The sequence below is a fragment of the Salmo trutta genome, chromosome 14, assembly GCF_901001165.1.
Source record: "Salmo trutta chromosome 14, fSalTru1.1, whole genome shotgun sequence".
Lineage (NCBI taxonomy): Eukaryota > Metazoa > Chordata > Actinopteri > Salmoniformes > Salmonidae > Salmo > Salmo trutta.
In genome coordinates this window covers 67,865,434-67,879,111 of record NC_042970.1, presented here as the reverse complement: position 1 = coordinate 67,879,111, position 13,678 = coordinate 67,865,434, and the positions used below count along the sequence as shown (strand labels likewise).

The window sequence follows — 13,678 nt, the reverse complement described above, 5'->3', positions numbered from 1 at the left end:
GGACGAACACACCAGGGACCTGGATAGAGACCAGGGGTTGGGGGTCAACTCCATTTCAATTCAGGAAGTAAACAGAATTCATGTCAATGAGGAAAAGAATAATTGTAATTAGAATTTCAGTTTACTTTATGAATTGACTTACTTCAATTCTAATTGACCTCAACCCTGCTAGACCCATTACTTTCCTTCCCTGTTGTGTTCTATAAAGCTTCAGCGCGTGCTGATGACACGGCTGCGCTATGCCTGAACGACAGGAGGCGGTGGGGCTCTTCTATAAACGTGAAAACAGCCGGCTGTGTCAATATTGGCTTGTCTCATCCGCACACGCAGCAGGACAGATGTCATCTCGTACAGCACAGAGAACCGCTGAGCTGCCGGCTTACAGCATGTGCTTCTGTGGGGTGTCTGGAACATATCCAAAGAAAGTTTTTGTACAGACACACACACACACACACACACACACACACACACACACACACACACACACACACACAAATGCATGCAAACACACACACACACACACACACAAACGCATGCAAACACACGCACACACATACACACAGTCTTCTGAGACTCCATACAGTTCCCACACACACATCCCATTCAGTGTGTGTGTGGGAGGAAAAAGATCCAAGAACAGAAACCATCACAGGGGACCAAAATCTGTTCTGTCAAAGCCTCTTCCCATATCTCTCTGCTACATCTATGAATGGAGCCACTCTGGATTCTTGACCACAGAGCATGTCGCTACCCACTGGGCACACACTGGTTGAATTAATGTTGTTTCCACATTTCAATGAAATGATGTTGAACCATCGTGGAATAGACGTTGAATTGACATCTGTGCCCAGTGGGTATTAAGATTCAGCTCAGATCTATGGCTGACAGTTGGGCTCCTGGAGCTGCTGGGATTGACTCAGAGACACTATAGGAAGCACAGGTGGTAGTGTTAATCTCAAGAGTCCAACTATTGATTCAACTTTTGTTTTGAAATGATCACTGGCTCAGAGACCGGTTTGATTCCTGCTGAAATTAGTCAGAACCACTATAAGTGGTAGGAAGCACAAGTGATTTTGCTAACCCCTTCAGAGTCTGATGTAGAAGCAAATGAAATACACAGAATATACCGAAATTCAGGCACTTTGTCCCAATGTGATTAAGCTCTAGTCCTACATTTGATTAAAAAAACGTGTTTTGAAATAATCACTTAATCTGGGTCTCGGAAGTAATCACTGGCTCTGGGACTCTGGTTTGATGACTGTGGTTTGATGACCGTGGTTTGATGACTGTGGTTTGATGACTGTGGTTTGATGACTGTGGTTTGATGACTGTGATTTGATGACAGTAGTTTGATGACTGTGGTTTGATGACTGTGGTTTGATGACTGTGGTTTGATGACTGTGGTTTGATGACTGTGGTTTGATGACTGTGGTTTGATGACAGTAGTTTGATTACTGTGGTTTGATGACTGTGGTTTGATGACTGTGATTTGATGACTGTGGTTTGATGACAGTAGTTTGATGACTGTGGTTTGATGACTGTGGTTTGATGACTGTGGTTTGATGACTGTGATTTGATGACAGTAGTTTGATGACTGTGGTTTGATGACTGTGGTTTGATGACTGTGGTTTGATGACTGTGGTTTGATGACTGTGGTTTGATGACTGTGATTTGATGACTGTAGTTTGATGACTGTGGTTTGATGACTGTGGTTTGATGACTGTGGTTTGATGACTGTGATTTGATGACAGTAGTTTGATGACTGTGGTTTGATGACTGGTTTGATGACTGTGGTTTGATGACTGTAGTTTGATGGCTGTAGTTTGATGACTGTGGTCATATATATATATATATATAAATATATAAATATATATATATATTTATTTATTATAGGCTACTGAGAGCAATAAAAATGACCTGGTCTTGAACTCAAGCAATTGCCCAGGCAAATGTAAAAGCACACAGAATGTACAATATTAGGAAGAATATATTCTCACTTTTAGAGTAGCCACTCATTTCGGTCATTTGTGTAGTATTAAAAACGATTTTGCTAATGTCATCTATCATGTAAATGAAGTAGAATTGCATGAAATCCTAAAAACACCTCTGCTCAACCTCTGCCCAGCACCCCCAACTCCAAACATCTCCCTGCGGCTATGCACACACACCGTGGTGCATAAGTGCACACACACACACACACACACACACACACACACACACACACACACACACACACACACACACACACACACACACACACACACTGCGGTACACTGTGAAACAGGGGTAGGAAAACAACATGCGTTTCTATGTTCTGGACGGCTGCTGCATTATGAAAACCTCAGAAGAAGCAACAAGGGATGTCTCTGCCACTACATGGATCACAGAGCAGAGGACCATGGAGAGTCCTATGTGAGCTGCTGCTTCTGTCTGTTTCTCTCAGATATCACAGGACCTGAACAGAATAAATTCTAACTCACACTGTGACTGTTATGAGTGTGAGTAAATTGTACAGGAGCCTTGTTAGGACAAACAGAACCTGTTTGCTTTGGGACCTGTAAGGTTACCTCTGCATACCCAGCGGTGTAGTCACAGGCTAGCTTCAGGGACCCCAGAGAGCTTGGGCTCCTACTATACAGAAGTACCTCAATCTCCTATAGAGAGTCCCGGACAGGAGGAAGAGTACGGCCCAGGATGCAACAGCCCAGGAACAGTGTTTTGTTTTAGGTCAGCACTGAGCATATGGTAGTACAGTGGGCAACACCTTGCAACGTCTCTCATACTCCGGCAGAAGGTGAGCTAGGTCTGTGGGTCCTGGCAGGGGAGGACAACGGCTTGCCTCCCCGCCAGCAGAGCTCTATTTTTGGGATAAACTCAGCGGTAGTCCCCTCCCTGCCTAGCCCTGCCTAGCCCAACAGCTGGCATACACGGCCTCGTTTACGAAAAAGTGAGCGGTCCAGTTCTTTGGGGCAGTTGCTCGGCATCGTGAGAAGATATCATTATTTCGCTGCTTCGTATAAGAGACTCACTCTTCAACTGCATTTTTACATTGAGTCGAATCCAGAAGTTACTATGATCATCATCCATCCAGCTTTTATTCATGTCTCCAACTAGATTAGCAGGATCACGCAATGTCTGTGTCAAAAACACAGCCACACGTGAGTATGTCCTCCGGCATGTCGAACAAAGACAGACACGTAGGAAACATCTGTCTGGGACTTGTTAAAGAGTCCTATTGATACGTGTGTTCTCTGATGACATCATCACGCTGTCGAGACAGACACGTAGCAGACATGGCTGTGACTTATTGAACTGTTTCAGTCCGCATGAGAGGACCGGACCGTCCTATTGATACGCCCTGTTACGGAAGAGTCCTTGGCTTCGCCTCAAATGAGAACCTATTCCCTTTGTAATGGAATACTGTTGACCAGGGCCCGTAGGAAACAATATAATATGGTAATAGAGTAGGAAACAATATAATATGGGAATAGAGTAGGAAACAATATAATATGGGAATAGAGTAGGAAACAATATAATATGGGAATAGAGTAGGAAACAATATAATATGGTAATAGAGTAGGAAACAATATAATATGGTAATAGAGTAGGAAACAATATAATATGGTAATAGAGTAGGAAAAATATAATATGGTAATAGAGTAGGAAACAATATAATATAGGAATAGAGTAGGAAACAATATAATATGGTAATAGAGTAGGAAACAATATAATATGGTAATAGAGTAGGAAACAATATAATATGGTAATAGAGTAGGAAACAATATAATATGGTAATAGAGTAGGAAACAATATAATATGGTAATAGAGTAGGAAACAATATAATATGGGAATAGAGTAGGAAACAATATAATATGGGAATAGAGTAGGAAACAATATAATATGGTAATAGAGTAGGAAACAATATAATATGGTAATAGAGTAGGAAACAATATAATATGGTAATAGAGTAGGAAACAATATAATATGGTAATAGAGTAGGAAACAATATAATATGGGAATAGAGTAGGAAACAATATAATATGGTAATAGAGTAGGAAACAATATAATATGGGAATAGAGTAGGAAACAATATAATATGGTAATAGAGTAGGAAACAATATAATATGGGAATAGAGTAGGAAACAATATAATATGGTAATAGAGTAGGAAACAATATAATATGGGAATAGAGTAGGAAACAATATAATATGGGAATAGAGTGCCATTTGGGATTCCATCCTTGAGGCTACAGGTCGTGCGTGTGCAGAAATGTGATGTTCAGCTTCCGTCCCTCTCCTTGCTCGAACCAGGAACACATCGACAACAGCCACCCTCGAAGCAGCGTTACCCATGCAGAGCAAGGGGAACAACTACTCAGAGCGAGTGACGTTTGAAACGCTATTAGCGTGCACCCCGCTAACTAGCTAGCCATTTCACATCGGTTACACCAGCCTAATCTCGGGAGTTGATAGGCTTGAAGTCATAAACAGTGCAATGCTTGAAGCATTGCGAAGAGCTGCTGGCAAAACGCACTAAAGTGCTGCTCAGTCAGACTGCTCTATCAAATCATAGACTTAATTATAATATAATAAACACACAGAAATACGAGCCTTAGGTCATTAATGTGGTCGAATCCGGAAACTATCATCTCGAAAACAAAAAGTTTTTTCTTTCAGTGAAATACAGAACCGTTCCATATTTTAGCTAACGGGTGGCATCCCTAAGTCTAAATATTCCTGTTACATTGCACAACCTTCAATGTTATGTCATAATTACGTAAAATTCTGGCAAATTAGTTCGCAACGAGCCAGGCGGCCCAAACTGTTGCATATACCCTGACTCTGCGTGCAATGAACGCAAGAGAAGTGACACAATTTCACCTGGTTAATATTGCCTGCTAACATGAATTTCTTTTAGCTAAATATGCAGGTTTAAAAATATATACTTCTGTGTATTGATTTTAAGAAAGGCATTGATGTTTATGTTAGGTGCAGTCGTGCAACGATTGTGCTTTTTTCGCAAATGCGCTTTTGTTAAATCATCCCCCATTTGGCTTAGTTGGCTGTCTTTGTTAGGAAGAAATAGTCTTCACACTGCATATACCCTGACTCTGTTGCAAGAGGATACACATTTTTCCTAGTTAAAAGAAATTCATGTTAGCGGGCAATATTAACTAAATATGCAGGTTTAAAAATATATACTTGTGTATTGATTTTAAGAAAGACATTGATGTTTATGGTTAGGTACACGTTGGAGCAACGACAGTCCTTTTTCGCGAATGCGCACCGCATCGATTATATGCAACGCAGGACAGGCTAGATAAACTAGTAATATTATCAACCATGTGTAGTTAACTAGTGATTATGATTGATTGATTGTTTTTTTATACGTTTAATGCTAGCTAGCAACTTACCTTGGCTTCTTACTGCATTCGCGTAACAGGCAGGCTCCTCGTGGAGTGCAATGTAAAGCAGGTGGTTAGAGTGTTGGACTAGTTAACCGTAAGGTTGCAAGATTGAATCCCCGAGCTGACAAGGTAAAAATCTGTCGTTCTGCCCCTGAACAAGGCAGTTAACCCACCGTTCCTAGGCCGTTATTGAAAATAAGAATGTGTTCTTAACTGACTTGCTTAGTTAAATAAAGGTGTAAAAAAAAATATATATAATAATTAGCAAATCTGTGTCCAAAAATACCGATTACCGATTGTTATGAAAACTTGACATCGGCCCTAATTAATCGGCCATTCCGATTAATCGGTTGACCTCTAGTTCAGATAGCCAATACCCATGAGTATACCATTGTGTGTGCCTCCCTGCGATGCTGCCTTAGTTCTGCTGATTGCAGTGATATGTATCTGTTTGACGTCACATCTTTCATGGCAAAAGCAACAGCAGAAAAGGATCCTGTCTATGTAACTGCCTAGCAATACACAAACTGGATGGATGTACACAGTGCATGATCCTCAAATCAAATGTGCAAATAGTCTGGGTAGCCATTTGATTAGGTGTTCAGGAGTCTTATGGCTTGAGGGTAGAAGCTGTTTAGAAGCCTCTTGGACCTAGACTTTGGACCTAGACTAGAACAGTCTATGACTAGGTTGCTTGGAATCTTTGACCATTTTTAGGGCCTTCCTTTGACACCACCTGGTATAGAGGTCCTGGATGGCAGGAAGCTTGGCCCAAGTGATGTACTGGGCCGTTCGCACTACCCTCTGTAGTGCCTTGCGGTCGGAGGCCGAGCAGTTGCCATACCAGGCAGTGATGCAACCAGTCAGGATGCTCTCGATGGTGCAGGTGTAGAACCTTTTGAGGATCTGAGGACCCATGCCAAATCTTTTCAGTCTCCTGAGGGGGAATAGGTTTTGTCGTGCCCTCTTCACGACTGTCTTCGTGTGCTTGGACCATTCTAGTTTGTTGGTGATGTGGACACCAAGGAACTTGAAGCTCTCAACCTGCTCCACTACAGCCCCGTCGATGAGAATGGGGGAGTGCTCAGTCCTCCTTTTCCTGTAGTCCACAATCATCTCCTTTGTCTTGATCACGTTGAGGGAGAGGTTGTTGTCCTGGCACCAAACGGCCAGGTCTCTGACCTCCTCCCTATAGGCTGTCTCGTCGTTCTCGGTGATCAGGCCTACCACTGTTGTGTCATCGGCAAACTTTAAGAGGGTGTTGGAAGGGCCTCCCGGGTGGCGCAGTGGTCTAAGGCTGTGCCACCAGAGACTCTGGGTTCGAGCCCAGGCTTTGTTGCGACTGGGAGGCCCATGGGGCGGTGCACAATTGGCCTAGCGTCATCCGGGTCATGGAGAGTTTGGCTGGCAGGGATATCCTTGTCTCATTAAGCACTAGCGCCTCCTGTGGTGGTCTGGGTGCAGTGCACGCTGACCAGGTCACTAGGTGTATGGTGTTTCCTCCAACACATTGGTGCGGCTGGCTTCCGGGTTGGATGCACGCTGTGTTAAGAAGCAGTGCGGCTTGGTTGGGTTGTGTTTCGGAACACACATGGCTCTCGACCTTCACCTCTCCTGCGTCCGTACGGGAGTTGTAGCAATGAGACAAGACAGTAACTACTAACAATTGGATACCACGAAATTGGGGAGAAAAGGGGGGTGCAGTCATGAGTGAACAAGAGTACAGGAGGGGACTGAGCACGCACCCTTGAGGGGCCCCCATTTTGAGGATCAGCGTCGTGGATGTGTTGTTACCTACCCTTACCACCTGGGGGCGGCCTGTCAGGAAGTCCAGGATCCAGTTATTGATGAGCTTTGAGGGCACTATGGTGTTGAACGCTGAGCTGTAGTCAATGAAGGCAGTATTTGCCTCGAAGTGAGCATAGAAGTAGTTTAGCTCGTCTGGTAGGCTCGTGTCACTGGGCAACTCTCGGCTGTGCTTCCATTTGTAGTCTGTAATGGTTTGCAAGCCCTGCCACATCCGACGAGCATCAGAGCCGGTGAAGTACGATTCGATCTTAGTCCTGTATTGACACTTTGCTTGTTTGATGGTTCGTCGGAGGGCATAGCAGGATTTCTTATAAGCTTCAGGGTTAGGGTCCCGCTCCTTGAAAGCGGCAGCTCTAGCCTTTAGCTCAGTGCAGATGTTGCCTGTAATCCATTGTTTCTGGTTGGGGTATGTGCGTACGGTAACTGGGGACGACGTCATCAATGCACTTATTGATGAAGCCAATGACTGATGTGGTGTACTCCTCAATGCCATCGGAGGAATCCCGGAACATATTCCAATCTGTGCTAGCATAACAGTCCTGTAGCTTAGCATCTGCTTCATCTGACCGCTTTTTTATTGATCTAGTCACTTCCTGCTTTAATTTTAGCTTGTAAGCGTGAATACATATGCACGCACCACTTTTCAGTTTTTGGGGGTTTTATCATTTTTGGGAACAAGTCATTTTTTTCATTCCATTTCACCAATTTGGACTATTTTGTGTATGTCCATTACATGAAATCCAAATAAAAATACATTTAAATTACAGGTTGTAATGCAACAAAATAGGAAAAACGCCAAAGGGGATGAATACTCTTGCAAGGCACTGTAAATAGCCTGGAAGGGTTTGGATGCCAGTGCTAATATTCTCCTCTGAGCAACAGGGGCCCAGAAAATGGATCTGGATTTGTTAGCTGTTAGCGTTCAGCATTTTTGGATTACACAATTTAACATTTTAGCGCTTTTTGCATATTAGCATCTCTCGTGTTACGCTAGCTCCTGCTTCGCATGTAGGTTTGACAGGCCCACCTGCCTTGGCAGGCAATGGCAGAGCAAGGAAAAATACTGTAGGGGTATTTATTCATCACTGGTTCCCAGATGTAAGAAAATGTTCGTGCATGCACACACCCACTTTTAGAGGAATCACAGTTTAATGGAGGCATCTGTTGTTTGTTCTAAGGTCCAGCTAAATGCCTGTTGACCTACTTGTGGGGAAGGTGCCTTCTCTAGTGTGCAGCAAAGCCCACCGGGCTTTGGATTTGTTATGAATAGAGAATTAAGTAGCCCGAGCCTTGGCTGCAGTGCCTGGCAACACATGCCTTGGGTCTGCTGGTATTCCCCACTATACACTCTTACTGCTACTACAGCAGCATCCACCCGGAGCCTCTCTTTATCAGCCACTCACTCTCAACAGAATTACACACCCCAGGACAGTGTATCACCTTATATAAGCCTTATGTATTACCTTAACCTGTTAGTGGCATGATAAGCAATTGGATTGCTAAAAGCACATTCCGTAGTGCAGAGTTGCGAAACTATGCACCTCTTAAAATAACACATTCTGGAAAACTAAAACAAGCACTTCTTATTCTACGAGATCAAGATCAGCCAGTTTCTCCCTGTTTGTCTGTTTTTCCCCATTTGGTGCCTAAGCAATACAACCCAGGTTAAGCCCACTAGCTTCCCTTCCTCTCTATTAGGAAAATAGAATAAACACAACTCTGCAATAACTGTTAAAAGGCATGTTGAGTTATTTTATGAAGATGAATTGCTGCGGGGAGAGTTTGTGCTTCGGGGTTTTAAACTCACAACTTATTTCCAAGGAGATGCTGTGTTTAATGAAAAACGTCCTCCTCAGTCCACATTTTGATGGGAAAGGAACCCAATGTTTCCATGGTGATTTGTGTAAGGACTGGGACCAGGCTACTTAGCTGATGGTTCTGTACTATGCTAGTATACTACACTATCTCTGACTATGGTTTAGTTCTGTCTCTGGCTGTAGTTGTGTTGATTCTTCCATCAACTATCAGCTATTAGCATATCCTGTGTTTTTGTCCACATTTTGACTGAAGGGAAGGTCACATTTGAGTTAGCTGACCCGAAGAACAGTACCTATTAGCATATCCTGTGTTTTTGTCCACATTTTGACTGAAAGGAAGATCACATTTGAGTTAGCTGACCCGAAGGACTGTACCTATTAGCATATCCTGTGTTTTTGTCCATATTTTGAAAGAAAGGAAGGTCAAATTTGAGTTAGCTGACCAGCAGCGCTGTACCTATCTGTGTCAGCTTCCAACCTTACCGGGTACACAACTCTGCTAACAGGACAAAACCAAGAGACTCAAATTCACCTCTCTAATGGCGCACCTTCTGCACTGTGTTGTAGGATTGGCAGAATCCCTAGATGTAGTATTTTCTAGTGCTTTCACTCTCTCTCTCTCGCTCTTGCTCGCTCGCGCGCTAATAGCTCCAATAAACCATTATTCCCCAGCACGTCTCAGGCCATCCATGTCTGTATTTAATCTTTAATTGTGTTAGCGAAGGAAAAAATTGCTTTGGGGATTCGACGGCTTGAAAGAGACATCTTGTTAATTTGGCTCATCATTATCAGCGGAATAGCTTCTTGGTTGAAAAGACTTAATAAGAGACAAAACAATATTATTACTAGATAGTCTGGAGTTTGCTGTGCATCATAATGTTTTTTTGTGTTTTTTATTTTTTTTTACATTGGATGACAAGCTATTATGGAGGCTATTATCCAACTATTTGTAATGGTTGTTGTAAAATGTCATGGTTTTGCTCCTCACTTTCATAATGTAACAACACGTAAGCCTATTTCTAATTTTTGGACCATCGTCCTTAGATCTTTTAAAACGTTCTAATGCAGTTTGTCAGAAGAAAGCACGGCCATTATGAGTCTGACTCAAACCTATTGAGACTCTTTAACACGTCCTCATAAACACTTACTGTAGATGCCTCACACACTTTCAGACTACTATAGTTTCTTACTAACACTTAGATGTATCACACACTTTCAGACTACTATAGTTTCTTACTAACACTTAGATGTATCACACACTTTCAGACTACTATAGTTTCTTACTAACACTTAGATGTATCACACACTTTCAGACTACTATAGTTTCTTACTAACACTTAGATGTATCACACACTTTCAGACTACTATAGTTTCTTACTAACACTTAGATGTATCACACACTTTCAGACTACTATAGTTTCTTACTAACACTTAGATGTGTCACACACTTTCAGACTACTATAGTTTCTTACTAACACTTAGATGTGTCACACACTTTCAGACTACTATAGTTTCTTACTAACACTTAGATGTATCACACACTTTCAGACTACTATAGTTTCTTACTAACACTTAGATGTATCACACACTTTCAGACTACTATAGTTTCTTACTAACACTTAGATGTGTCACACACTTTCAGGCTACTATAGTTTCTTACTAACACTTAGATGTATCACACACTTTCAGACTACTATAGTTTCTTACGAACACTTAGATGTATCACACACTCTACTGCTGCTATTCCCAAAGTAGTTAAGTGCTCTTCTGAAGAGAGCGTTTCTAGTGGCTCGATGAGATTGTCCTGCCTTTGGGGAAACTAGGAAAGTGTACCACACACATCTTCTTCACAGGAAGCATAATGGACTTTCTTACCTTTTTTTAAAGAACATGGTGACACATTTAGGATGCGAATAGGGGAGGAGAGGTATAAATAGCAGTTAGGCCTTTTGCAGTTGACACAGAAGTGTGTCAAATAATTGATTACATCACAGATGTTGATGAAACAAAGCTGACAGATATTCTCCAGGGTTATGCTGTCAATCTTGGTTGTACAGTACTTATGTTTTATTGATACACATATTGATACAATACTCACAACATAAGATATTGATATTGTATGTGTGTATGTGACCTTGCTCTAAATGTGTCCTAAATGAGTTTGAGGTAATTAGAGATTTTTAGGTAGGCACAAACTTCAGGGCAGAACTTTCACCCCAAAACGGAAATTGATGTCGAGATCAAAATCGCCTCCGACGCTTAGCTCTGGTCCCCAGGTGACAATGAATTTATTTTCAATCTCACTACCTCACGCAGGGTATCTAAACTGTTCAGGTCGGAAACAGCTACTAAAGTGATGTTTTGGGGCAGAGCAACTCAAATAGCTCCTTCATCCTATTGCTCTATTTCTTTACCGTCAACTGTACTGTTCTCACTGAAAGCAGTCGGTATAAACTTATCTATACTATGTAGTGTATCATGAGGTTACACAATACTTTGGCCCCATGGCCAGTCGGTATAAACTTACCTATACTATGTAGTGTATCATGAGGTTACACAATACTTTGGCCCCATGGCCAGTCGGTATAAACTTACCTATACTATGTAGTGTATCATGAGGTTACACAATACTTTGGCCCCATGGCCAGTCGGTATAAACTTACCTATACTATGTAGTGTATCATGGGGTTACACAATACTTTGGCCACATGGCCCAAAACCTCTCAAAGGGTTCTCTACAAGGTTTCAACTGAATGAGTTAAATAGCAATTGAATCAGCCTCAGTCGTAACCCCATAAAAGCTTGGATATGTCGCTGTGACCCCTTTGTTTGCTGAGGCTATTTCCCTTTTTTACTCTGCATAGCAACTAATTAAAGGCCTCTCTCATAGGCTATTCACAGAAAGAGTAATAGTATGGAAGCATATAGCTTCATACAACACTCCAAACAAGACAACAATAATCATCTTATCGAGCCAGTACGCTAAATGTGCTGAAAGTCATCACACAACATACATTTCCCCATGTCCCGAATAATATATGCCTCAAAAACATTTGATTGAAATGCCTATTTGATAATTTTCATTGGCTGAGAGTATCAATGAATATCCAATATGGAAGCATAATCCAGTGGATCTGTCTCCTTCAGCTTAGCAGGAAGTGATTAGTATGGTTATGATGACTAAGACTGTCTTTTTAAAGGCACTCCAAAACATAACAAACCTGAGTCTAGAAGCTGTTGGTTAAAATATCTCAGTGTGCTGCTCTTTGATTACATCAAGCAGGCACTGTTCAGGTAATTGCAGAGTATCTACCTGCAGTCCCCTAGCACCATGAGTCACCGTGGTTCACTCTATCCTTCGTTTGATTTCGCTGAACAAAACTCAGACTCAAGGGTTCAGTTCAGGCCTGTGGTTGGTGGGCTTGGCTGCTCTGTACTTTATTCATGTAGGATCAATATGTTTATTTACCTGTCTATCTGGAAAGTAACACAGTCTTTAGCTGTGATATGTCTACTGTTGGAGAGAGATTTGGTTTTGTCAGGGTTCTAGACGTTCCTTCAGTGGCTCATGCAAACCTCTATTTACTGTATCACATCTTACAATAACTCAAACCTCCTTCATTTTCCTTTGGTTCTCTTCTCAAACTGTTAGCCTCTCGCTGTCTGTGGTTTAGTACACTAGGTGTGTAACAGTACACGTATTCGTACCAAGCCGTTCGGTACAGGGACCTCGGTTTGGTCCGCACTGTGAACCCTAATGAATATATAAAAATATATACAAAATAAAAACACTAGGCCTATAGGTTATGCCAACGCTGAGTTGTATGCCTCTTGACTAAATCTGAGCTGGGAAAAAAAAAAAAAACATTTCAGGCTATTCCGTTAAAACAACTAGCGCCTATGCACACGTTGTAATAAAAATAGTCATTTTAATTGATACATTTAAAACTGTTCTTTTGTGAGGCGCAGGCGGGAACTGGTTCTGTACGATGGCCGAGTGGTGGGATCGATAAACCAGGAGGATTCTCCATAATCGTTTAAATCGGCAGTTTAGGAACATTTTGGCTTCCCAGTAGAATACAATGGCGATAGACAGAGCGAGTATGTTGCCACAGCTCAACAAGAATAGCCTATGCAGCTGCCAACACCTCAAACATGTTGACACATTGACACCGACATCACCCCAGTATTCCTACCACCTGAGCAAGATGGAAACGCAAAAAAAAAAGAAATCTCCCTTTTGCTTTCAAACAGCAATTCACAGCTGTTTCTGATCGGGGGAAAAGAAATTACAAGAGTGATATGTATGTTTATAGCCGCAGATATGCGCCCATTCTCTGTGGTTTTGAAGAATAGGGGGTTTCAGCACTTTGTGGAAGTGCTCGAGCCTCATTATAAACTTCGGTCTCTCACACCCATTTCTGCAAACAGGTAGTACCCGCTCTATATAAGCAAGCTAAAGACAAAGTTGTCAATGAATTGGCCAATGTTGTGCAGGACATCTACAGCAGGTGTACTCAACTACTATTTGAAAAGATCCGGTCACACAAATTCCTAGGTGTCAAAGGTCTGGATGGATATGTAATTTATCATGTAACCCTGAAAACCCATGTAAACCCATGTAACCCTGAAAATACAGTGTTGT

At 42.0% G+C, this 13,678-nt stretch overlaps 1 protein-coding gene across 2 annotated transcripts in view; it reads left to right on the top strand.

The window, feature by feature from the left end:
• The window catches only part of LOC115147197 (ubiquitin carboxyl-terminal hydrolase 43), a 110,387-nt gene that overhangs the window by 23,081 nt on the left and 73,628 nt on the right, over positions 1–13,678 (top strand). The gene's annotated exons all lie outside the window — the stretch shown is intronic.